At 49.0% G+C, this 8079-nt stretch overlaps 1 pseudogene; it reads right to left on the bottom strand.

Moving 5' to 3' along the window:
* Positions 1 to 2644: 2644 nt before the first annotated feature.
* On the bottom strand, positions 2645 to 7612 carry LOC109435039 (inactive tyrosine-protein kinase RYK pseudogene; annotated as a pseudogene).
* Between the last annotated feature and the right edge of the window lie 467 nt (positions 7613 to 8079).

The raw sequence follows: 8079 nt of genomic DNA, 5'->3' as shown, positions 1-8079 counted from the left end.
TCCTGTTGTACTTGAGCCTTGATTGCTTTTGGCATATCAGTGGGTGGGATTGACTCCCAGGCTGACTAACTGTGAGGACTGGCTATGCCCACAGTGTATGAGCTACTCTGTGGGGTCTGACCCCTCAGAGGAGGCTTCATCCCTGCAGGTTCTTGTGCCTGTTGAGACCCCCTTTGGGTATGCTGCTTGTGGGGCTAACCAAGTAGTGCTCTGGTGTGGTCTGAGGGTGGCCTCTGGGTGTGTTGTTTCTGGAGTCTTGGAGAGGCTCCCATGCAGGCTAATTTTCATCCTTGCCTATTACCATCCTATAGCTCCTGGTAGAAGCCTCAAAGCTATATATGGTTGGCTACTGCCTGTGCTGGACCTGGAGGCATGTGGGCATGGCATTACTGTGAATTAATGCTGGCTGTTGCCAATAGTGGGCCTGAGGCAGCTTAGCAAAAGGCCCAGAGCCCTCTAGTCCTATTGCCACCCACTAGCTGCCTGTAAGGCCCAGCCTTTGAAAGAGGCTCCTTAGGTGCACATACCAGTCTTGTTGACCGGTGTTGAGAGTGTCCTTGGTGATGCAGCACTAGCTGGGTGGGGTGGAGTTCAAGGGAGTCATGAGGCGTGACCAGTGGTTTTTACAATGTTAATGCAGATTCAGTTTTTACGCCAGCACTTGGCCTGTGACCACCTTGCACAGCAACCTGAGAACACTGCAGCCAGCCTCCACTTCAGGCTTGCAAATTCCCAAGAGCTGTCTTGCGGTGCAGATTTTTGGTTACTGTCCACCACCAAAATCTCCCTGCACCATTGGGAATTGTCTGCTGCTGTAAAAAACATCCTCCACAGCTTGTGAGGGTGGTGCCGGCCACCCAGGCACACAAAGTGACCCTGGCAATGTAGCTCCAGGTGGATAGGGTGGAGTTCCAGGGAACTAAGTGATGTAGTGGGTTGTTTCTGCAAAGTCAATGCAGTTTCAGTTCTGGCACTGGTGCTCAGCCCATGGCAACCACTGCACAAAAGTGCCCTGAGAACACTATGGCCAGCCACTGCCTGTCTCAGGCCCCCCAGGCCACCACATGTCTATGCTGTGGCACAGGTCTTGGGTTAATACCCTCCAGCAAACGTGGCTGCCACAGACCCTCCACCCACTTTAATCTGCATTCTGTGGGGGTGGGGCCAGCAGGCCAGCTGTCAAGAGTTTCCTGGGTGACATAGCACCAGCTGTGTGGAGGGTGGGGACCCACAGCATCACCACAGCAATGCGCATGCGCAGATTCTACCAAACCAATGCGGACCCAGACTTGGCCCTTTGGGGGAGGGCTTAATCCTAGAAAGATGGTACCTCCTGTAAGCCACACATATGCAGGCTCCACACAGGGGAGACAATGACTCGCACCAAAGGCACTCAGTTTAGTTCTTCCTGCATATCCTTGGACCTCCAGAGCTGCCACCTCTTCTGCCAGAGAGCAGGTGAGTGCCTGAGAGCAAGCAAGTCCCTGTGCCAGCTCTACAAGAAGGCATCTGGGTTTCCAGCTGCCTTCTGCCCCATTGGGAAGGGCAGACAGAGTCCTCGCTGATTTTCACTGCCAGATGCTGTGGGAACTCCTCTTCCCAGCACGGGAGCCCTGGGCTGGGAAGCCCTGCGTGGGGCCTCTTCTGGGAGGACCTCCCATTGAGGTTTCCCTCCCAGCATTCAACCTCTCTCTGTGGGTTTGGGTCAGCCTGTTTCGTGCCTCTGCCCTTCCCACCAGTTTCAATGTGGACTCTTTTTTTATATCCTTAATTATAGTGGTTCTCTTCAGGAAGTGTTCAGATGAATCTTGAGGTTGATTGGTCTATAATTTATTTGTAATTTTGGTGTGATCCTGGGATGCAGTAAGCCAAGCATTTGCCCAATCCACCATCTTGAATCTTCTCCCTTCCTATCTTTCTTTTCAGGAAGGAAAATCTCTCGCAGATCCCTCTGCTCCCTCTGCTCCCTCTGCCTCCTGAGCTATCTCGGTGCTTCCCCGTGTGGCCCTAAAGGGTGTGGCGTGCCCCCTTCTCTGGGAACTGTGAGTAAAAATGTGTCTTTTCAATGGCAGTCATTTCCTGATCTGTTGACCTTACCGAACCTCAAATTTTCTATTAATACAATCTATTTTTAACCAGCCCTACAAGACACTTTGCAGACGCTTAGAGTAAACGTGAAGAACAAATGAACTATATACCTTTCTTTTTACAATATCCTCAACAACTTTAATATTTTCATATATCTTAGAATTCCCTTTCCCCATAAAGTTGCAGGCTCCAAGAGAATGGACAGCACAGAGGAAAGTATCCATATACATAGACATCCTGGGGAGTCCTAAATATCTATCTCCCAAAACTGAAAGTTCAGGCCAAGGCTTGACTAAGTCCACTTTCTGCCTTCATACCGGGAGTGTAATTTGTTTGGTTGTTGAAATTAGGCTTTTTTTCCCCTGTGTTTGAATAATTTAAAAAACTGTTTATTTAGGTTGTAAGAATGTATCCATAGTCCAAAGTAACTATGTTTTAAAAATTTTGGGCCCCCAAATTTACAAAAACCTTTTCAGTTCAACCTAATAAAACTGATATCTAGAAAATATACCATATTATTAAGTGTGTCTTAAAAAGTTCTGATTGTAAAGCATTCCTAAAGCACGGCGTCTGGAAGACAAATGTGCTCCTGCTGGAGTTGTGTCATGAATAAAGTGTCCATGACTGGCTCCAAGCAAGCCCTGACAGGCACCTTCCACTGGATGTGTGGGATTGTGAGAGGAAAGTCACACATAGGCCCCCAGGTCAACTCTGTGAAACACTGTACCTGCTGCCGGAACTTGGGCCTCTCCTCCGGATCTAAGGCCAGCAATAAGCTGTCACCACAAATAGTTGATCAGGACAGTTGATTGGCGGGGCTATTCAGTAACTATCTTTCAGGTATGCGGCCATCTCAAAGGGGTCAATGTCCACATAGGGCGTTTGGCCCAGAGTCACGAGCTCCCGCAGCATCACTCTGAAGGCACTGGAGAACTCATTATTAACCAGACTTTCCAGAGCCATCCATCGAACTGGCCTGTTTTCATTGTCATTTTCATAGTGATAGTCCATGGGGAACACGTCTCTGAAGAGAGCATTGTCTGTGATCTTAACTTGAAGTGTGCCATCAATGGCATAGTTCCTAGCAGCCAGGTCTTTGTGGATGACTTTCCTTTTGGCCAGATAGCTCATTCCACAGGCAATCTGAATAGCCATGTGTACCAGGTCTGAGAAATTGCCTGAGGATCATTAGCCTCTACTAATTTGCACTGCTGTAAAAACAATTTAAGAGTCCCCCAATTCACGTAAAGCAATACCACCATGGGCTTTACTCCTTCTCTATACACATGGGTAATAGGAAGCAGATTTCTGTGAGAAAGATCTCACAGCTTACAACTTTCAGTGAGCACCATTGTCACCTGAACTTCAAAAACTTGACCTTTGGCTGTTTTTACAAATGTTTGCTTTTCTTTATTTAGATCTTTTTAATCTACTAAAATCCCGCTGCTATGCAGTAATATTTCTTGTAGGTATAATATTAGCTGTTTTGCACCTTCATAGTATGAAAAGGATTGAACTGGATGACAGCATCAGTGCCAGCAGTAGTTCCCAAGGGCTATCTCAGCCACCTACCCAGACAACTTAGTACCTGAGAACCGACACACCCAATGAGGCAACTCCTATCACCAGTTATCCTACATTGCGGATAGAGAAGAACAACCTGAGGTGTCACTCTTTTGGAGGCCAAAGCTAAGGTGAAGGATATAGCAATATCCAGGGAGAGGATCACTCTAAAAGATGTACTCCAAGAAGGTTCTATTGGACGTAGTTTCCACAGGAAATTAGGTTTTTAAACTTGTCCATTTAGCAGGGAACATGCCAGTTCCAAACTTATATTTCTAGCAATAATCAAGTTATACCAGACATGAGAGCCTGTTCCTTGAGCTCTTTAATATCTGCAGATGTTAGCAGGGAGAGAGTCAGTGCAGCATATTTCAAAAGCAGCTGCATCTTTGGGAGAGACTGGGGTGCACTAGTGTGGGCGGAAAGAATAGGAGGACATCCCTGGAACGACTTGCTCCAGACTTACTTGGTTGGGAGCTTCCATTTTCACAGGTTAGATTTCCGGAGAAGTGCCAGGAGAGAATAGCCTGGAGCTGAGCTTGGCTGTCACCCCATGGAAAGGAGGGCTGACAGTTTCAGACAGCTGTGGTTCTTGGAGTAGACTTACCCAAAGGAACCACACAGAAAAGTCCCCTCCAAGGCTACTGTCCTGGTTAGAATAAGGTTCAGTTTCTCTAAGAAAAGGCCTTACATGAGGGTGGCAGACAGAAATTTGCATCTCTTTCCTGCTTCTTCTGGAGGCAGACAGTCCAGAGCTGGTCTGGCAGAGCTGCTCAAGGAAACTCCTCTCCCTGGTGTCTTGTTGTCCCAGGGAAGTCACCCTAGTCCACATGGGCCAGGACGGAGCTCCAGCCTCAGAGTTTGCATTCCCAGAAACAGGGCAGAGGGAGAAGCAGAAAGAAGGACATGCTTCTCTTTCCTAGAAACTGTCCTAGAAGTTGTACAGATTACTTCCCTTCCGGTCTTGGAGGGAGAGCCTGGTCACGCTCTCAGCCTAGCTGCAGAAGAGGCTGGGAATTCTGTAGTGCTGGGCGGCCGCATGCCTGGCTATAAGTTGGGTGATTGGTTGCTCTGAGAGAGAAGATGGCGAGGTTATTGGGAGCCACCTGGATGTCTCGGCTACACATCTTTTAATGTTCCCTCCTACCACCTGCTACTTCCTATCCTGAGTTCATGCTTGATGAGAGATTGTCCATGAGAAAATTGCATTAAGTAATTCCTAATTCAGGAAGCAGCTGAAAATCATGGGCCAATGAGTGATTTTCAGCAGATTTGTTGGCAAATTGCTGGTGGGACTCCGTTACTGACTCTGAGGCTCTCTCTCTCTCCTACTGCGAGCCCACTATGCACAGGTAGCCAGAGGCGTCTTGTCCAATGGCAGTTGATCATGTCCCTTCCTCCTCAGTATATCCTACTCTTTAGAACAAAACCCAAAGCCCTTCCTGTGGCACTGAGCTGGGGATCATGAGGGAGATCCCAGGCAGCCACTGGGCCACCCAGCTAAGGCCAGAGCTCACAGAAGGATAAAGTCTCCTGAGCAGAGCATTGTCATCGGAGCTGACTGCTGTCCAGGCCCTGAGCTGGAGGATGTTTAAGTTTGAAGACACAGGAAAATGCACCCTGGGGGTGGTCCTGGAAACAAGGGGTCCTGGTCTACTCGCCACCCCCCGTTCCCCAGCCTTGCCCTGCACCTCTGTTCTGTATGCACCTAACACTCCAGCTTCCTCCTGCTCTCAAGCCTCCTTTCCATTTCACTGGTAAAACTTCTGCATTGGGGACTCATCCTAATGGAGAAACGGGAAGGCCCAACTCCTGCCTTAGTCAGGAAATTCAGCTGCTAAGCTAAGTGCTGCTTTGGGGCCCACAACCCAGCCACTTCCCACCCAGGCTGGTTCATGGGACTTTGCTATCCTATAGCAGACGTTTTGGTCTTAATTGACACAGGCCACAGGACCAAAAGTCCCCCTCAGTCCTCTGAAAACATTAGGTAGTGTGAGTATAGGAAGGTAACACACAATTTCTGCCTTTCTACCTTGCAATCCGGCTCACAGCCTGTTCCCTTTGGTACCACATTCATTGTTATTGGGCATTACCATGATTATTGTCTTCAGTCACATTTCCATTAGTTGTTCTGATTAAGGCCAAGTACTACATCACTATCCACTTCTCAACCTGGAGGATGCACAGCCCCAATTCTGGGCAGGGAGGTGCAAAACAGAGTGTCTGAGACATCTTCCTGGAGCATCAGTATACTACAAGATTTGGAAGAACCCAGTACTTTAAAAAGAACAACCCACACCCCACAAACATGGAAGAAAAGAGAAGGAACAACAGTCCAGTCTCTGAAGTTTCACCCAGGTGGGGGCAAGTGGTGGACCTGCAGTGAGGCTAACTTCTGCTCTTCTCCCCCAGGGGGCTCCAGCGATCCTTCATCCTCACCAGGTATTTTGGGTACAATACTTCTTAAGGCCACCTGATTTGAATCCTGTGCGGAGAAAGCTGGGGCAGTTTCCACACCTCAGTTGTCCACTGGACCCAGTCCTTCACACACTGCGTGTAATACCTGCACTGCTACCAGCTACAGCTGTCTGTGTCCAGCCTGGGCCCAGTCACCATGTGGCCGGCCTCCCTGGAACACAACATTTTCGAGTTCAGCATTTCATATTCAGGGAGAGCATCTTGAATTTCCCAGAGAATTTCACTGTGGCCCTGCCTTGGACATCCACAATTTAAACATTATATGGGCTTTACTTGGTTCCGTTTCCCATGTTGCTTCTATGCAGACAGCCAACAGCAGAGGTGGCTTAAAATAAGGGTTGAGAACCTCCTAGCCACAGCCTGACAACCCTGGCTGTGGCCCGAGGAAGAGGCTGAGGTCACACCATCGGGATGCCCAGCATAGGGGGAGTTTTCCATGTTTGCTTCCTCTGGGGCTACACTACTGCTGCTGCTACTTTTAGTGCTATAGGTAGAGGGGGACCCCCAAGGGCCACGCTGAAGGGCTGGGTTGGGGGCGGCAGTCCTTGAGTCTGGGCTCATTTGGGGAGTGCTCATCCTCGACTGCAGGATGGATTGTGGAGTGCTGGTCCTCAGCTCTGGGCTGGGTGTGGCAGTGCTAGTACTCGATCCCGGGCTGGGCTGGGGAATCCTGGTGCTCGGTTCTGGGTTGGGTGTGGGAGTGGCATTCCTCGACTACAGGCTGACTGGACAGGGGCAAGCTCTTTGGCATTCTGGCTTATGGCTGAACCTTGAGGGTTGAGGAAGGCCTGGGGCTATTCAAATCCAAGCAACAGAAGGACCTACTATGATGGTGTGGCCCTTCACCTTGGGTTTGTTGGTGCTGAGAATCAGGTAAGTGACTATCTGTCTGTCGTAGCTTATGTGCCATTGAATCCTGAATATGGTCCCGCTCAAACCCCATTTTCATAATCTTCTTGGTCACGCAGGCGTGCACGTTGTCACAGGATGGCTCAAATGTAAGGCCTCAATGTCTCCTCCTGGCCCAAGGTTAGCCATCGGCCCTTCATTACTTTTCCTAGCAATCCTCTGTTGCTGGGGTTGACGGTTATTAACCTTTTTAAGATCGTTAGGCACTCATACGCGATGTAAGAGGACACATGGAAGTGCCCTCTCAGTACCCGCTGCCATGTCTTCTTCCCACAAACGGCAGGATCCCAGTGACCATCTTATAGAGAGGCACTCCCAGGCTCCACACGTCTATTCCGTCTATTCCGGGGCCGTCATAGTTATGGAAGAGTTCTGGGGCGGCATAAGAGAGGTTGCTATACAACATGCTCGGCTTCTGGCCAATGAACTCTTCTTTGAGACCCAAGCCAATAAGTTTTAGGTTCACTTCTGAATCCAGAAGCACGTTCTCTGGCTTCAGGTCCCTGTGGACAACGCCCCTTTGGTGGCAGTACTGTACAGCAGATACCAGCTTCCAGAATGCCTGGGGCCTCATTCTCGGTCAAGCTGCCGTGGTGTTTCAGATAACTGTGCATGTCCACTCTGCACACATGTTCCATAATGAGGAACACTTTTTTCTTGGTTTCAATCACCTCGAATAACTTCACAATACTTGGGTGGTTCAAACCCTCATGCAGCTACCTTCTAAATGTCTGCAGGAGCTCTGCTGATGGATGACTTTGACAGCCACCTCTGCCCTGGTCAGAATGTGCCAGGCCAATCTCACCTTGGCAAAGCTTCCCTGGCCAATGGTGTTTGGGAGCTTGTAGTGGCCAATATCAGGGTCCTCGTCAATAGAGATGGCTACAAGATCATGTGACAGGGTGACCTGCTAACTACACTGATAGATAATACTAACTATTAATGCCAACTATGCTAAGAAACAGTACTAACTATGCTAAGTATGGGAACTACTACTAACAAAGCTAACTATGCTTACTAACGATGCTAATAAATAATAGT

Source organism: Rhinolophus sinicus, chromosome 4 (genome assembly GCF_057876585.1).
Source record: "Rhinolophus sinicus isolate RSI-liver-muscle chromosome 4, RSI-T2T, whole genome shotgun sequence".
NCBI classification, from domain to species: Eukaryota; Metazoa; Chordata; class Mammalia; order Chiroptera; family Rhinolophidae; genus Rhinolophus; species Rhinolophus sinicus.
This window is presented reverse-complemented; position numbering and strand designations above follow the sequence as displayed.